The 17,667-nt window shown below is 53.3% G+C and overlaps 1 long non-coding RNA gene across 1 annotated transcript; it reads left to right on the top strand.

Annotated features, from left to right (window-relative positions):
• Positions 1-12,978: 12,978 nt before the first annotated feature.
• On the top strand, positions 12,979-17,312 carry LOC120677525. Its single transcript, XR_005676354.1, has 2 exons — positions 12,979-16,983; positions 17,022-17,312. It is a non-coding gene; the product is annotated as an uncharacterized LOC120677525 (long non-coding RNA).
• The last annotated feature ends 355 nt before the right edge of the window (positions 17,313-17,667 follow it).

The following is a 17,667-nucleotide window of genomic DNA, read 5'->3' as shown; positions in this document are numbered from 1 at the left end:
ACCCCCCGGCGGACGGGGTCGAGCCCATGAACATTGACTTCGAGACCACCTCTGCGGACGAGGCCGAGGCAATGGAAGTTGACGAGGCCCCCACTTCGTAAGATTGGCGCGTCCAGTACCACGACTGGATGATTCGAGGGATCCTACCCCCGAACCGCGCCCAGGCGCGGCGCCTCGCTAGGCGGGCCAAGTCCTTCATTCTAATTGACAACGTGCTATACAAGCGCAGTCCCTCGGGCGTCATGCAGCGATGCATCCCTGTCCCCGAGGGCAAGGAGCTGATCCACGACATCCACGCCGGTATCTGCAGCCATCACGCTGCGCCGCGCACCCTCGTGGGTAACGCGTTCCGGCAAGGATTCTATTAGCCCACCGCGGTCGCCGACGCCACTGACGTCGTGCGGACCTACGAGGGTTGCCAGTTCTACGCTTGAAAGATACACCTCCCGGCCCATGCTCTGCAGACCATCCCCATCACGTGGCCGTTTGTCGTGTGGGGACTGGACCTCGTCGGTCCGCTGCAGAAAGCGCCCGGGGGCTTCACCCACTTGCTGGTGGCAGTCGACAAATTCTCCAAGTGGATCGAGGCTCGACCCATCGGCAAGATCAAATCCGAGCAAGCAGTTCTATTCTTCACCGATATCGTCTTCAGGTTCGGGGTCCCGAATTCGATCATTACCGACAACGGCACCCAGTTCACATGCAAGAAGTTCTTGGCGTTCTGCGATAGTTTCCACATACGTGTGGACTAGTCGGCTGTGGCACACCCTCAGACGAACGGGCAAGTGGAGCGTGCCAATGGCATGATCCTCCAAGGACTGAAGCCGAGAATCTTTAACAAGCTGAACAAATTTGGCCGGAGGTGGCTCACGGAGCTACCCTCGGTCATTTGGAGCCTAAGGACGACCCCAAGCAGAGCCACGAGCTTTACCCCGTTCCTCCTCGTCTATGGCGCCGAGGCCATACTCTCCACTGACCTGGAGTACGGGTCGCCAAGGTTCAAGGCATACCAAGAGCAACAAAACCAGCGAGCTCGTGAAGACTCGCTGGATCAAGTGGACGAGGCTCGAGACGTGGCACTCCTACACTCCGCGCGCTACCAGCAGTCCCTACGAAGGTATCAAGCGCAGAGGGTCCGGCACCGAGACCTCAACAAGGGGGACTTGGTGCTGAAGCTTCGACAGGACAGCAGGGGCCGCCACAAGCTCTCACCGCCATGGGAAGGACCATACATAATCGCCGAGGTGCTCAAACCCGGCACGTACAAGCTGGCAAACGGCAAAGGCGAAGTCCTCACCAATGCATGGAACATACAACAGCTACGTCGCTTCTATCCTTAGAATTTTGAGCTATTTGTACATCGTTTGTACTCGCATTTTCAATTTCCCGAAATAATAAAGAGGTACGCATTACTTGTTTATTTTTGGGAACCTTCCGGACCCTCGAAGGCCCGGATGCGCACGAACACTGAGGTACGCCTGGCTTTACCCTCGGCAAAGCCACGCCTCCCTCGGGGGCTACTACGGGGGCAACCCCCGAACGTCCCCAAAAAATCGCCAACATTTTTTCGAAATGTTTCCGTCTCGACCCTAAGCTTCTCGTATCCTTGGAAAAAATGGATGCAAGGCGTAAGCAACTACGGTACGGGGCTGGCCGAGTCGCGGGGCCGCCTACGCCTTCGGGATACGGCACCCCCCTCACCACCCCACACCTACGTTGCTTATGAACGTGAAATTCCTCGCAGACGTTCATCTAAGTCGCATACGAGAACACAGAAATAAAGTAAAGAAAACATAGGCTCGAACGCACAAGGCTTCGATGGGCCACACAGTCGATTTAACGAAAATAAATCTCTTATATTCATAAGATACGATTACAAAGTGTGATTACGATAAACAGTAATCTATTTACATGGGCTTCGAGGCCCAGATTTCCTACAGGCTACCATCCCCCCTTGCGGGTCTTCAGTGGCGTCGAATTCAGCAATGGGAGGGATGTCGGCTTCGAGCTTCTCGGCAAGGATTGTGGCGAACTCCTCCGCGGCTGCGTCGGCTTCATCGGGAACGACGTACCCCGGTGACACCCTCTGGAGATCCATGAGGTAATGCGTTGAGGCCACGGCGAGAGCCCGCAGGACACCGAGGCGGAAGGTACTCTTGGCGTGTTCGGCAATCCGACCGCCTAGCGCGCGCAGGCGGCTGATCACCGAACTACCCGAGACGCCACCCTCTCCCTCGAGCCCTTGACACACGCTCACGGCGGTTTGCTCCAGCTCAGCAAATTCCGCCTGTGCCGCCGTGAACGCGGTGTGAACTTCTTCCTTCGCCGCGGTCTCGTCCGCCACCTTCTGCCTCAGCTCTGAGCAAAGGAAATCAATGTCAGCTACAAAAAGAAACAAACCAACGAAAACTCGAAGGTACTTACCCGTGATACTTTTCTGCGCCTCCTCCCTCTGGGCTCGGGCGGCTGTTGACGCTCCTTAGCGCCCCGATTTATATACCGCAAGCGCACAGTTCGTGTAGCTTTTCCCTTAGAGTATTCCCCCAAGGTTTATCAATCCGTGGATCGATAAAGAACCACCTAAGGTTTTCCATCTAATCTAACGGATCTATCCTAACATGAAGCATTGATTGCATATAAAGGGTAAACCTTTGATAGATATGAGTGATATGTAAAGGTTGATCTCATCCATGAATATAGGCTTAATCATAGCAAAACCAAAGATATGACTAGGCCTATCGTCATCTAGTTGTAGTTCAAGCTAACAAGCGGATAAATCATGCATCTCAATCAAAAGCATCTTTAAACTCAAAATCTCCAATCCGATCCCTCGATACCCCACCTACTAAGTGGCAACGGCCTGTCACGACGCCACCCCTTTCAACAAGATATCCTGAAGCAAGTCGAACCCCCTTTGGTAGTTCCGCCATGAACCTCTAGCCACCATGACTACAAGATCATGCTAAGCGATCTATCTCGATAATAGATCTAAGATGAAGCAAACCCAAAGAGAAGAACGAAATCGAAAGAGAGAACATGATCGCTAATAGATTCGGAAGACATGATTATCATTACTCACATAATAGATTCATTTGGATCATCACCACCATGTGCACACCATCGATGAATCCAACTAGCTCTTGAACTCCGCCATGGCACAACCACGCAGGGAGGCCACGGCGGCTAGGGTCGGCCTAAGCCATCTCCTAGACAACTTCGAAGACTTGCGGCGGCCGTCGTCTCCCTCCGGTCTTGACCCTAGATTTTCGTCGAGTTCTGGGTGGATGGATGCTTCGAGTTGAATAAGGTGCGAGCTATTTATAAGCCGAGGAAGCCACCGGTCGAAGGGGAGGTCGAACCGACCTAAAAAAAGGGCTGGGCCGGCCGGCCTGGCTCATTCCTTCGCCGTCTCGTGTCCTCCTTTCGCGTGCAGACTCCTCGCATCTTCTAGAGTTTATGTCCTTCACGATTGCACCCCTTTTGACGTCGTTATCTTGGAGATATCTTCGAGGAAAGGATAGGATAGGGAATCCTTCCTTAAATCTTCATTTGCTTTGCTTAATCCCGAAGTATCTTGATCTCATCTTCATGGGCTTGGTCCTTCCTTTGGGCTTTGGCCTTCGTCTTTCTTCGTGTTAGCGCTCGATCACGGGCCTCGTCATTTCAGGCTCCAAAATAGGCCACAAACCTGCAAAAACGAAGTTCCTCCAAAATATATGTGCAAGTGTGAAAATGACCAATAATTAGGCCGGGGTTAGGACGGTTAGTGATTTTGATATTAAATCCATGCCATTATCAAGGATAAACAAGGGATAAAGTGGGTACTTAAGGAGCGCCAACAGCGGCCTCTGCGAGCGAGGACAAGGAGTCTTCCTTCTCTTTGAGGGCGGTCCCCACGTTCTGGAGGGCCACCTCCTTCTCCTCGAGGGCCTCGCCCATTTCCAGGAGGGTCCCGGTGAGCCCGACCATGGCCACCTCCTTCTGGAGGAGCTCGGTCTTTTGCTGCTCGAGCGATGTCCCGAGGCGCTGTAGCTCGGCGCTCTGCGCCTCGGCTTCCTGAGCCTTCTCCTCGAGCGCCGTCCGGAGGCGCTGTAGCTCGGCAGCTTGCGCCTCGGCCTCCCGAGCCTTCTGCTCTGCCGCGGCCCTCTGGACATCCCACTCACCGGTAACCCACGCCAGATCCTCCTCCAGCGCTTGCTGACGCGCTCCCAGATCCGCCATTCTCGTGTTGGCTTCGATGTTCTTGAGCACCAGCTCGGCGTTGTGCTGCCCGAGCTGGCTCATCTGGGAGTACATCCGGGTCATCTCGGCGCTCTTTTCGCGCGAGATTTCCCTCAGCCGCTGCAAATGGGAGGGCGTGTGTGAAGACATGTTGAAGCCATACCGAATCTGAGCAATTTTCAGGGGAAATGTTTACCTGGCCGACCTGGTAATCCGTCTTCTGATGGAGCTGGAAGGCACGGTCGAGGGCTTGCAAAATCTCGCTGCCAACGTCGAGCTGCGCGTTCCAGGCTTCCTCCTCCTCTTGCTCTTTGCGGAGGAACTCCGAGGGGAGCCCGGACGAGACAATTGCCCCGTGATGAGGCCCCTCGGACGTCCCCGCCTCGAGCACATCTGCGCCGGCCGATGCGAACTCGGTGACGTGCGCGGCGGCGCTTGCCGCAGCAGCGGGGTCGATGTCCATCGAGTCCCCGTATTCCTCGCTGTTGTCCAGTAGCTCCACCACCGCCACCACGCCGCCTTGCGCCCCCGGCGCCCCTTGCGCCGTCTCTTCCTCTACGACGCCCTCGACCTCAGCCCTCAGGGGCTCGAGGATGAGGGCCTCCTCTTCCACATGGTCGGCGGGGCGCTCCTGCGCCCCCCCACCAGTTTCTCCTCCTGTATCCGACCGGGCGGCGCTAGCCGCGTTGCCCTGGCCGGCCTCAACTTCAACGACTGCCAGGGCGGCGCCGTCCGCGCCGCCCCGACCGGTCTCCTCGGTGTTGTCAGCCTGAGCGGCTGCTTCAGCACCGCTCTGGCCGTCGTCGTCCTCCTCCTCCTGTGCTCGAGCTTCCTAGGCCACCTGGGCCCCTCAAGCCACGGCCTCCCGCAGCTTCGCGGCCTCCGCCACGAGGTCCACGGTAGGCAGGGCTGCGGCGCCGTGTGCGGCGTGCTGCGTGCCCCGGTCTTGAGGGCCTTAGCTGGGGCAAGCTGCACCGCATCCTTGGCGACGGCCCCGGGGCTGGAAATCGAGGAACACAAGTTGAGAACAACATGATCGAGAAATCGACCAAACACGCAACAGAAACGAAACCCAAGTTTACTTACCCGGATCGAGCACTCATGCTTCGCTTCCTCGTGGCGCTTCTTCGGGCCTGAGGCACCGTGCCGCCCCTCGAAGACTGCCCCGAGGGCGCCCCCCTCGTGTCGGCCTGGTGACTCGAGGCTGCCAGCACGGACGACTCCGCGCCCGCCGCAGCCTCGTCGCCACGGATCAGCACCTGGGGCCCGGGCGTCTCCTCACCGGCTGCCGGAGGGGACGACTCCTGCTCCGCACCCTCGAGGGACGGGCGCGCCGATGACTCTGCCACGGCCCTTGTCTCTTCCGGCGCCGCCGGCGCCCCCTCATCATCCTCCCACTGGTAGGTCGGCGGGGGGCTCGCACCCGCTGCCGTCCCGTCACCCCCAGAGCATGGTCCTCGGCATCCGAGGCCTCCTCCACCTCCTCCTCGTCCGTGGACTTAGGCGTGGCAGGCCGCGGCTTCCCCTCAGCGTGAGCAAGCTTGCACGCCTTGTCTTACTTCGCCTTCCTCTTCCTCTTCCTCTCGACCTTTGCCTTCGCCGCGTCCTTCGGCCTTTTCATCTTCTCCGCGTGGAGGCGGTTGATTTGGCGTTCTTCCGGGACTGGGGGCTTCGAGGTGCCGCACCTCAACCCCTGCAAAGCATGCCCGAGTTGGAGTCAGAAAAATGGGCTACACAAGACACAGTGGATTCGGAATCAAAACTTACCAGAGAGATGTACCCCGCCTCGGGGCGCATCTTGATTCTCCAAAGATCCTCGGGATCGTGGGGGCACTCCGCCACCGCATACTTTGCCCTCCGGGCGGCGGCGGTGCGGGAAAGCAGCTTGTACGACGTCCTCGAGCCTTCAACCTGGCTCCCGGGGGTGAGCTGGAAGATCGGCAGGGCCCTTTCCACGAGAGGGATCACCCTCTGCCGGTGGAAGTTTGCGATGACGGCCGTTGCCGTCAACCCCTTCCTCGCCAGGTGCGCCAGTGCGTCGGTGAGGACTTCGAGCTTGTCTTGTTGCGCTGGGGGCGACACCCCCTAGTCCCACTTCGGCGGTCGCTCTTGGAGAACTCTGTTGGTGAACGCCGGGAGCGCGCCACGGTAGTTCCGAAGGTAGAACCACCCTCGGCTCCACCCGGCGTTGTTCGTCGTCATCCTGCTCGGGATGTAGAGGTTCTTCCAGGAGTGACGCACGTGGAACGTCAGGCCACCAGCTCGCGCGAATCGCCTCGGTTGGCCTCGCGCGCTCTCGACGAAGAGTTCTCCGCGGAACAGGTGGATCCAGAGATCCCAGTGCACCTCTATCCCAAGGTACCCCTCGCAGACGGCAACGAAGACCGCCGCCTGCGAGATGGAGTTGGGGATGAAGTTGTGCAGCTCCGCTCCATAGTAATCGCACAACGCCCGCATGAACCTGCAGACGGGGACGCCGAAGCCTCGCTCGTGAAGGCGCATGAAGCTCACAACGTAGCCCTGTGGGGGCTTCGGCTCAGTCTCCTCTGGCCGCAGGGAAATTCACGCCGGCGCCCCCGAGTCGGAGATCCGCGGCAGCAGCCGGTCGGCGACCAACTGCTCCAGAACCGCCACGGTGGCGGTGGATTTCCCCCACGGCAATGGCTCCTGGATGTCCGACATCTCTGCGAGTCGAGGGGGGATGCGGGAGTGAAGGCTCCGAAATGGCTAAGGTGCTCTTTCTCTCTCTTTCTCTCTCTCTCCCCTTCCTCTTCCTCCTTTCGCTCTTGGCTGCGGGCTCAGGATGCAGGGGAGGCGGAGAAGGCAAAGCGAGACGAAGGCAAACAGCCAGGTGAGCCCAAACACCCCCTTTCTCTTCGTTTTTATTCACCGTGACGGGCGGAGCCGCAGCCACAGCCCGAATCTACTGCATTGAATGCGGTAGATTTTGCTGTCGCTGACGGCTGGGCCCCACGACCGCGGAGTCTCCCACGCGCGCACGCAGCAATAATTGCGGCACGGTAACCGGCGGGCGTGGCACGACTGTTGCGCTATCCCATCCATCAGCCGCCGCCCACGCCGCTTCGTCTGCCCGAGGCTGCCGCCTGAAAAGGCGCGCCCGCACCGCACCGCACGAATCGGGCCACGTCGCCCACCACCAGCGGAAGACCCGCGCGCGTGACTCGCGACTCTGCGTCGTTTTCGAATCAAGACGGAATATTCCTTCGAGGGTCCCTTTACCCTCGAAGGAATCGCATTTCGAGGCCTTACTGATCAGGTGTTCGAAGCCTGGCCCTTCGGAGGTTTGACTGGCGCCCCAGATCACCAGAGTCAGGGACTGCAGGGATGTGCCGTACAAGCCACCCTCGAACGCGGAGTTCGAGACATCCTACGCAGTGTTTAAGGCCAGTCGAGGGTGCCTAGAAGGGGGATCCCATCGAGGGAGAGCATCGAGCCCTCGGACCCTATCGAACGGGTCCGAGCACCGCCTAGTGAATCTTCGCAAGCGCTTTATGTGACGTGTCCATGGACCACGAGCCGACCCTTATCGAACGGGGCACAGACGTCTGCTTGAACAACCCGCTAACAGCTCACCGAAGTAGCCATAGCTCGCGGCCCGGGCATGGGTAGCGTGGTGCGCTTCACCCCTCCTCCCTGCGGAAGGGCGACGAGGGTCGTAATCAAAGTCGAGGGTTCCCCTGAACGCCTTCCCACGGGCCTGGGCTTGGGGGCTCCTCGCACACCACGGTTCCGATTGCACCCTCGAATAAGTCGACGACCGTCAACTACGAAGCTCCACGTGTGTAACCAAATCCTCCGCTATTTATGTGCGCTCTCCTGACGGTTAAGCTGAACGCCCGGTCGTTGTACCAGCACGGAGAATGCCGAGGGCGGCTGAAAGAGTGCCGTTGCCGGCTGAAAAAGACGCTGGACGACCATCCCGGTGAGGCAACCCAGTGGGGCAACGTTTATAGCCCTTGGACGAGCACAAATTCTCCTCCAAGGCCTCGGGGGCTACACCCGCGGGTGCGCTGACGCGCCCCCGCGAAGGAAACTTCACACATATTCGAGGGTTGTAACTCTCTGTACATCCCTATTCCTTTGGTCATCCTCCTCGCGGAGGAGAAAGGGGATTTTATTGCTCAATGCAAATAAAGATTACAAAGGGTTATGTAACACCCCAGGTGTTAATCACATGTAGTTAAGGTTAATCATGTGTTTGACATCATCATTAGCGTTAATCGTGCTTGTAAAAAAAATTTGGATTAAATTTTTGCTAACTTGTTAACACATGTAATGATGACTAATTTTCAAATCCAATGAAACATGCTTTAAAAATAACTTTCAAATTCTTACTCAAATAAACTTTTGCCTAAAAACAAAGTTGTAGAGTTTGGAATGGTGAAAAACTTTCGTGTTTATGTTTTTTTAAAGTTTCAGTATAAAAATTTGAAGAAAACTTTTAATTTTGCTTTGAATAGGACATTAATGCTTTGGTTTTAACATTTCAAATTTTAAACCATGATTTGATCTTCAAATGAAGTTTTGCCTAAAACAAAAGTTGGGGGAAATCAAATTTTGAACAACTTTCATTCTTGAAATTTTTCGAGTTTCTATATGAAATTTTGAGTTTTGGACGGTCAAAATCGAGCTAAGTTTCGTTGAATTATTTTCTCTCTAATAACTTTGTTTTATCCAAAAAATCAAATTTCGGTTTAAAATTATGAGTTTTTGCCAGTCAAATATGGTTAAAATTCAGTCAGCGACGGACCACCTGTCATCCTCTTTCTTTCTCCTCCCCGTACTTTCTCCTGTGCAGAACATAGTCACGGCATGGCGCCTGTCCGTCGGACATATATCAGATCGACACACTGGTGGCTGACCACGCCGTCTGTTGCTCGCGCGTCCTCGCCCTTATCCTCAACCGGCCAATCCTCTCTTCCTTATCTCTCTCACTCGGCCCTCTCATCTTCCTCCTTGCGCCGTGCGGAGCAGAGCCTCCATGGCCAACTCCCGCCGCCCACGCCTCGTTCCCTTCCGATTGGTCGCGCCCGAGCCCCCTCACCATCCCCTCCACCTTCCCCAGCCCGCGGTCAAGCTTCTCCCCTGCTCGCGCGAGAGCGGAGCCCCAGCCTTTCCCCTGCTGCCCAGAGCGAGCCTCGCCGCCCGCCATGGCTGTCGCTCGACTACCACGCCGAGCCCCTCCCTGCGCCCTCGCCCTGACCCGCCCAGGCTCTCCCTGGTGAGCCAAATCGCTCGCACTCCCTCCCCCTCTCCACTCTCACGCCCCAGAGCCGAGCCCGAGCTCGTCTTAGGCCCAGCGCCACGGCCGCCGTCAGCTCCATTGCCGCCGACCGCCGCCGCACGCGGAGCACCCATCTCCGGTCCTCCTCCGCCCTAATCGAGGCCGTGGTGAGCTCCCTCGCATCCCTCTCAACCTCCCCAGCCCCTTCACCGACCTCCAGATACTACCCCCTCGCTGGAAACCGAGCTACAGCAGTGCCTCAACCACTGCTCCGCCGCCGGCGCCCTCCCGACCATCCCCGGCCCCAACTTCCGCAGCAAACCGGTCGTAGGTGATGCCCTAATGCTTCCCCACCACTTTTCTGTAGCCGGCAGCGCCTCCCCTTGCCAAAATCCAGCTCCTAGGGTGCCTCCTCTGTTTCCAGTTCACGTGAGGGATAACGTGCAACAATTCAGACAAGTTCAAGGTGTTTTCTGCATTGTCATAGACTCATAGAAATAGTGTTTCAGGGACCAAATTACTTGAAACTTTGAAAATGCATAGTAAATAGTAGAAAAATCGTAAAATATAAAATTAAGATGTTTTGGAATCCTTGTGAGTAGATATATGCAGTGGAATCATAATATGATGGATGTTAGTTGAAAATATTTGCTATAAAAATAGATTTGTGCTTGTTAAGGTTTTAATGCTAGTGTTGCTTGTCTTTTTCATAACTGCAGTTATAATGCTCTAAATGATATGAAATTTTTATGGTAGGCTATTCTTGTGATGTGTGTGCTGTGGTAAAAATTTCAAGTTCATTGAGTGCAATATGACTGAGTTATTGATTTAACTTGTTGAATGCTAAGTAAATAGTTTATAAATAATATATAAATGCTAAAATGGAAAATGTGTTTACACTGCTCTTGTATGATGTTGTTATGTCTTCTAAACACTTAATTTGGCTATGTATCTACAGAATATAGTGATCTATACATTTATCTTGCTCTCACATGCTTAATTTTAATTAAAACTTGTTGTGTTGGTGCTAATTAATTTATAAATTCTGAGCATGCAATATTTATACACTAGCCTAGTCTTTGCATTTATTTTTTTCGCTGTAAAATTTTCATGACCAGAAGAGGTGTGCATGTTGTAGATCTTTAATTGGTTAGTTTATCTTGCTAAGGCTAAATAAAATAGCTCCTGTCGTCAATAAATGTTGATAAATATTTATTACATGCCTTATCCATATCTTATCATGTTGGTAAAATTTTGGTTACCCGTTTATACATGCAAGTTATGTTTTTGCATTTGTTTGGTTCCTAGCTACAGGTTTCCTTTTGTTATTGTTGCTAATAAATGCTCTTTTGCATGCTCACATTCAGCAATTTGATTCTTGTTCCTGTGTAAATCATGTTAATCTCTCTTAGAACTAGTTTATAGGTTGCTTTTATTTAACTTGCTTAAGTTTCTTGTTAGTTAAATAAATCTTCCTAATTGCTCCTTACTTTATGTTTTGCTTGGCTTATCCTAGATAAATTTAATAATGCTTTTTTAGGAAACACTTCAGGCTAAAATACTTGAATAAACTCTCGTTTGTAGCACCAACTCATTTTGCCTTTTGAGCTTGTTTGCAGTGCTTACTCGATAAAGGATTGCCCAGTCATGTCTTTCCTTTAATTGCATTGCGTTTGCACCGTTGCATATCATCTAGGTACGCTAAATGTGCGACATGTGGAACCAGAGGGCAATGTTGAAGCCGAGCCAGAAGATGGTGCACGGGTGGACCAATCCAGAAGACGGAGGGACCGACTGGAGTGCATGCTTGGAATGGGATGATGTCAAGCCGGTGCAAGACTACAAGCTAACTAACTGACTTTGTGTCAAACCCAGGCAAGCCCCGGAGCATAACCCATAATTTGAGTATTCAATGTTTATTTAAGTATTTGTGCATTTACGTTTTTAGGAGTTGTATGAAACCCTAGTATGCATGTTTCTCCCTAGGTACCTATGAGTCTATACTAGTATACAGGTGTCGTTAGTATTGCCATGCTTAACTAGGCTCCGGTAGAAGTCGAGTGATTGCTGTCACCCGCGAGCTATAAGTTTTTGTTACTTATGGAAAAGTGGCTTGAGAATGAATCTGTGGGGAAAGAAAAATGGAGACCGGGCGGAGAGGAATCGGATTACGGATATGGAATGTTTGGAAAGTGGACCTCCGCCTGTGTCGATTGAGGACCGTACCGTTGTTGGCCCTGATGACCGAGGATTGAACAGTACTAACCACATACCGGAAGTAGGAGGTAGTCGAAACCGGTAAACTGTGTACCACTTTACGACGATACTTTGAATTCCATCCTGCTACGCTGGGCGTGGGATGATGGCGGGTGTTGGATTGGATGTCGCCTCCGGGTTCTCTGGGAGTTCGCTGTGAGGGGCCCTTCACCTGGGTTTTAGCAGGCGTGGTTCAGATGTCGTGGTAATGATGGAAACAGCTGAAACGTGTGGCCCGGCGTGGTTTGCATGTGTCGTGTGAGTTAGGTCCACCTTGCAAGGTTAAATCGGATCGATTCGCCGTGACTCGCGGATATGAGAGCCTTGGTCACTACGTCACATCGTAGTAAAAGATTGAAATGAGATTTGGAAAGTTGAGATTATGAGATATGACTGTGGTACTCTAAAAAGATAATGTGATCAACCATGCGTGCTCTAGATATTCAGACAAACCTAGTTGGTATTTGTATGATAAATTTGAGCTAAAATATTGAAAGTAAGGATCCACTATTAGTAGCTTTTCAGCAAAACAAACCCAGAGCCAAAATGCTGCATGTCTAGGAGTCGGCTAAGTATATACCATAGTCGGGTAAGCCTTACTGAGTATTAGTATACTCAGGGTTTGTTGTTATCCTGTTTTCAAGTAGCTACTGCTGGTTGGAGCTAACCAGGATTCACATTGGTGGGCTCAATGTGACGTCCTCACGTCATCGTAGTTATCGTGGTTTTCAAACTAAACTTCTATTTAAATTCTGCTGCATTTTGAACTCTGATATATTACATAAAACTTATTTTGTTAAGCTCTGTTTTGTAATTTAAAATTTGAAAAACTTTTGTTTGCATGTAATCATCTGTGCTCTCCTTCGGGTGAGACTTCCGGTGTTTTCGATCCTTAACCCCGCAGGCTGCCGGATTACACCGTTTTAAGTGCGTGGTGGCTTGATTAATACTTAAAATGATAGTTAGCGCACTTAAGCCGGTTTAATTTGGACGGTTCTGCCACAGGTTACCGGCGCGAAGCCGTCGAAAGATACAAACACGTTGCCACCTACGTGGCAATTTTCCCTGTCTTGGGGAAAAGCGAGCGACGAAGAAAGGCACCGAGCCCCTGGCTGACGCAACGGCCAGGCTGCTAGGGATGCGAGGAACAGCCCCCAGGCCGCACGGGTCCAGCTTGATGCTTTCCTCGCAAGCTTTCTTCTAGCATCTCCTCCACCGAAGACTACGCGGGGGGTCGAGTTGGCGGACAGCACCCTCCGCACCGTCTCCCCGAGAGCAACCTTGTTGCCGCGGGAGATGATGCGAAGAACAGCCACCAGACCTGGCACCAGCGCCATGGTCAGGCGTCTCCATCCCCCTTCAGGCTAGGGGACATCGCAGGAACAGGACCCTACGGGTCCAATGCTCTTCTACTGATCCCACTTAAGCTGAGGGATGGTGCGCACGCCCACTCCGGTCTTCCCCCACCACTCGCAAGCATTCTCCTAGCACCAAAGCCTGAAAAGCCAGGCCACCCCATCTGGGGGCCGGTCACGAAAGGCAAAGGAAAACATTACGAGGCTTAGGCAGTGTTGGAAGAAAGAGCAGGGAGGTTGGAGAAGAAAGGGAACCCTACGACCCCTATTTATAGCTGCGTCGGGCGCCAAGCTTCGGCCATGCCGAAGGGCGGAGACTTGGACCGCCCGTGATGGCGCAGCACTCCACGAGCAAAGGATGCCCTCGGTCACCGCGCCGAGACGCGACTGAACAAAATAAAGCGAAGCTGAGCCCCTGGACGCTAGGCGGCACAGCATCGGCCTAGGCCGACCGCCCTCGAATGGCGCGCCGCAAGGCAACCAGGGAAGGCGGGGCCAAGGCCCTAAGTGCGGGACAGCACGACGAAAGCACCAGCTGCCAAGCAGCGGGCGCCATCGTCGCCCTGGCCCCCCTCAGCGCGCAGACATGTCTTGTCCTTGAAACAAACAAACAAAGAGGCGCGCGCCTCGAAGTACTCCCCCCGCGGGCACGCTACCCCGACCGGCGTGTTGTCACATCCGCCGGGCTGGCGCTCATGCGCATCTGGCGGGTGCGCGGCATTTGACTGATCACGTCAAAGGGGAAATCGCTGAATCACCCTTTGGCCGAATCCTTTGACTCGACCAAAGCCTCGGGGGCTACTGTCGGGTACCACGATTAGGGACACCCTAATCGGGGTACTAAGATCGCTTTAAAACGCAAACACATGATTAAGGCAACTGGGCCCACGAAGGCCCGCGGCCTCCTTCCAACCTGGAAGAAAGCAAAGGACTCAAAGAAGCCCAGCTTATGGCCCATTCGCACCCCTCTTGGGCCCACGGGACAATCTCTGCCTCGTTCGAGGGCTCCCGTCGAGACCCCTCGACTGCGCCCCGCATCTCCACCTCGCTCGAGGGTAGCGAACCTACCCTCGAGCATGCGACGCACCTCCGCCTCGTTCGAGGCCACCCCTCGGCATAAAGGACAAACGGCCCCGCCGCTCAACCGCTTGTCGTACGGGGGAATTAAAAGCCGACCATTCCTCCACGGCGCCTAAGACAGACGGTGTCAGACCGCCATTCTTCATGATGGCTGCGACCGGAGTCCCATCCGTCGGCTTCGGACACTGCTTCGCCATCTCGGATGCTGTGGCGGCACTGTGGAACCTGCGACGCGGGACAAGACGCGCTCAGCACAATCCCCGTTACTATTCTGCCAACTCCGGTTGACCGGACTCCACCTCATCATACGTATGGCCCCGGACCCACCTCCTGCTTGGGAGGGGGGCCGGTGTCGCCACGGGCCCCTCGAAGAGGGATGCCCATCACCCGCGGCCGGAGCCCCGGACCCCCCTCGAGGGGTCCAGGACCTCCACGTGCCTCCCGGACCTCCTAATGTACACGCCAGTACTCCGACCAGGGGATCCAGGACCGCCGCGTGCCTTGCCACCGCTGGTGCACGCAAGACTTTGACCTGCGGGGCCCGCAGAATGCCACCGCTGGAGTACGCTGGACCCTGACCTACAGGGCCCACGAAACGTCGTCACGCCACTTGGAGGGGCTGGCAGAACGCCGGCGCGATCTCCGCAAGACCAAGGACGATATCCAGGACGACTGTCGCGCCCAACGACATGCCCCACAGTGTACTTCCAGTATTCGGCCACTGTACCCCACGATTCGGGGGAAAACGACGACTTCCACGCCCCCACTCATGTGCGCCACCCCTCCTTGTGACTATAAAAGGAGGAGGCGGGCTTCCTTTAGACTGGCTCGTTCTCTCGCTCTGAGGACGCTCAGACGCTTCTGGGCCTCAGCTACTGCGGTCACCTACGTTCACGATCATCGCCATACCCGACTCCTCTTCTAGCAGAGACCTGGGAGCTTCCCTCCCTCTCTCGCCTCGCTTGTACCCCCTACTACAAGCACATCGGGTGCAAGATAGTTGGGATCCGGGCCCCCGGGTCGGGACACCGACAGTTGCACACTTGAGGGCAGGGTGTGCAGCCCTCAGTTTTGTTTTGACCGGTCTGACCGGTGGTTGGTTAGGCCAGGTAGCACCGGTCTGACCGGTGAGACGTACCGGTCTGACCGGTGGTGTTAGAACTGAACCAGTGAAGTAATGTAGTTGTATGTTTTCTTTTCCATTTGAGTTTGGCTACGCTATGTAAAGTTTGTAAATTATGTAATTTATGTAAATTATGTGAGCTTGTGTTTGAAACTCAATATGTGAAACTCTCGTTATCGGTTGTCATCCTTATATATTTTCAAGTATTTTGTCGTGCTTGTATCATCTGCGCCCGCCTTCGCGTGGGACTTCCAGTGTTGTTTCAATCGGGCCGTGGGTTGAGAAAAGACCGTCAAATTAAACCATTAAGCTAATGCGCCCGATGTGTTCAAATGACGGTCATTACGCTTAATTTAGAGTTTTAATTTTTTAATTTGGCGGTTCCGTCACAATATGCACACTCATGTTTTGAGCAAAGTTTATAAAGTACAATGTTGAGACACGTAACAAAGACGACTAGAAGTATAAATCTTTCCGTTCTCTGTGTGCAATATCACAGAGAGAGGGTTCTATAACAGAACTAGATCTACTGTATCCAATAACAGAGAAGAGATTACACGATTTTCATTACTGATCATTCACTGCAGAGTTAGTGACAGATGTTGAAGGTATGGTGTTGAGAACACACACATAACAAAGACGACCGTCAGCACAGGAGCATTGAGACAAGTTGTGGTCAGGGGCGACGCCACGTTTATCTTGCCTGGTCCACGTGCACCAGGAAAGAGGAAACAAATGAAAATCTTGAGCTATTTAGTGTAATATTACGTGATATAATTATAGAGTTGCACCAGAGACTATGTGGCCATCCCAAGACTTTGACTTTATGATAGTGTTTCACACTGTCACCGGGGCTTATGAGTCGTGAGTCCTGACATTGACGGGTATGGATTCTTGTGTCCATCATCGGATTCATAGACTTTTTGTGTCCAAAGATGTCGTCATGGGATCAGCAAGAACTTGTCCCCTTGTCAGTGGTCACATAGTTCCTCTGACGTGGGGACAAACAAGCGCGAAAGCTACTCGTCCCGGGAAACTTCCCGGCAATTGAGCTCCCTGCGCCCCTTGCTTTCCCCTCCACTCTCCAGAGCAGCGCTGATCTTCTTGCCGTCCATGGCGAAGAAATCCAAGAACCACTCTGCCCGAAGAGCCGCCTCCTCTTCGTCAGCGGCAGGACGTGATGACCGTACGCCATGGCTCCGGCTGACGGCTTTCGCCGTGCTCACCGTCCACTCGGCCTTCTCCGGTTACCTAGCCTGGGACGACGCCAGGCTGGTCGCGCTGGTCGCCGTCGGCTACCTCCTGATGCTGGTGCTGCTGTTCTATGGCGGCCTGCCTGGGCTCCAGAAGAGAGACTAGCCGGCAGCCACGGCCAACCCAAGAGGTCATATTATCTTCAGAGCGGTGGTCATTCTCATCTCCTGGTTTATGTGGAAGGAAAGAAACAACAGAACTTTTGATCGTGTCTCCAACTCGGTACCTCAGTTACTCTCCCTGCTGCTGGACGAGTTAATTGCCTGGTTCTGGGCAGATTGTAAGCGACTAGAACCGCTCTTGTTGTTGCTTGGTAGATTGCCGGGTCGCGAATTGCCGACTGTGTAATTTTCCCTTTATTGTATCTCTTTCTAGGTTGTGTTTCCGCTCTCTGAAACCAACCTGTTTGTTGTCGCTGTACTTTGTTTCTCTTCCTCTTAATGAAAAACGTGCTCAGGCACGGTCACGAAAAAAATATTATCTTCAGAGCATGACCAGGTACCATGAGATAAGACCTGTTTTTCCTGGTTCTGATTTCCTGCCTAATTTTATCTAGATTTGGAGGTTGTGTAGCTGTGTTTGTGTACAAAGCTGTGTATGTTGACGAACATGGTTGTAGCTTTGTATGTTACATGCCCCAAGATACTTACAGTTGTATCAGCAACTGGGCAGCCTGTACAGGCTGCAGGGTTCAAGATTGTACACTTACACTAGTGTTACAATTATTGTGTACATGTACTGATCTCGACTGCTTTCTATGGATCTTTTTTACGTTTTGCGACTCCTGAATCATCACATTCTGCTAAGTCAATAGTTTGCTGGGGTCATCTTTCTGGAGGCATGCGATTGCGATTATCAAAATATCATGTTTGCTTGGCAAGCACTTTAACAAAGCAACAGTTTCTGCAACACAAAATCTCTCATCTTGGAATCTAAATATCCCTGTAGGAGTGAAAGAAGATCTTGGGAGACATGGATTTGTTTGTGATAATCAGAACATCAGCACGATCAAGGCCATTAATAAAAATAGCCTGGGGATTAATATTGCCTCCATTCCATAATGTTTGTACTAAATCATAACATTCTTGTTGTTGTTGGATAAATTTTACCTTTGATCAATTGAATGAGTACAA

This window comes from Panicum virgatum, chromosome 2K (assembly GCF_016808335.1).
Source record: "Panicum virgatum strain AP13 chromosome 2K, P.virgatum_v5, whole genome shotgun sequence".
NCBI lineage: Eukaryota > Viridiplantae > Streptophyta > Magnoliopsida > Poales > Poaceae > Panicum > Panicum virgatum.
This window is presented reverse-complemented; position numbering and strand designations above follow the sequence as displayed.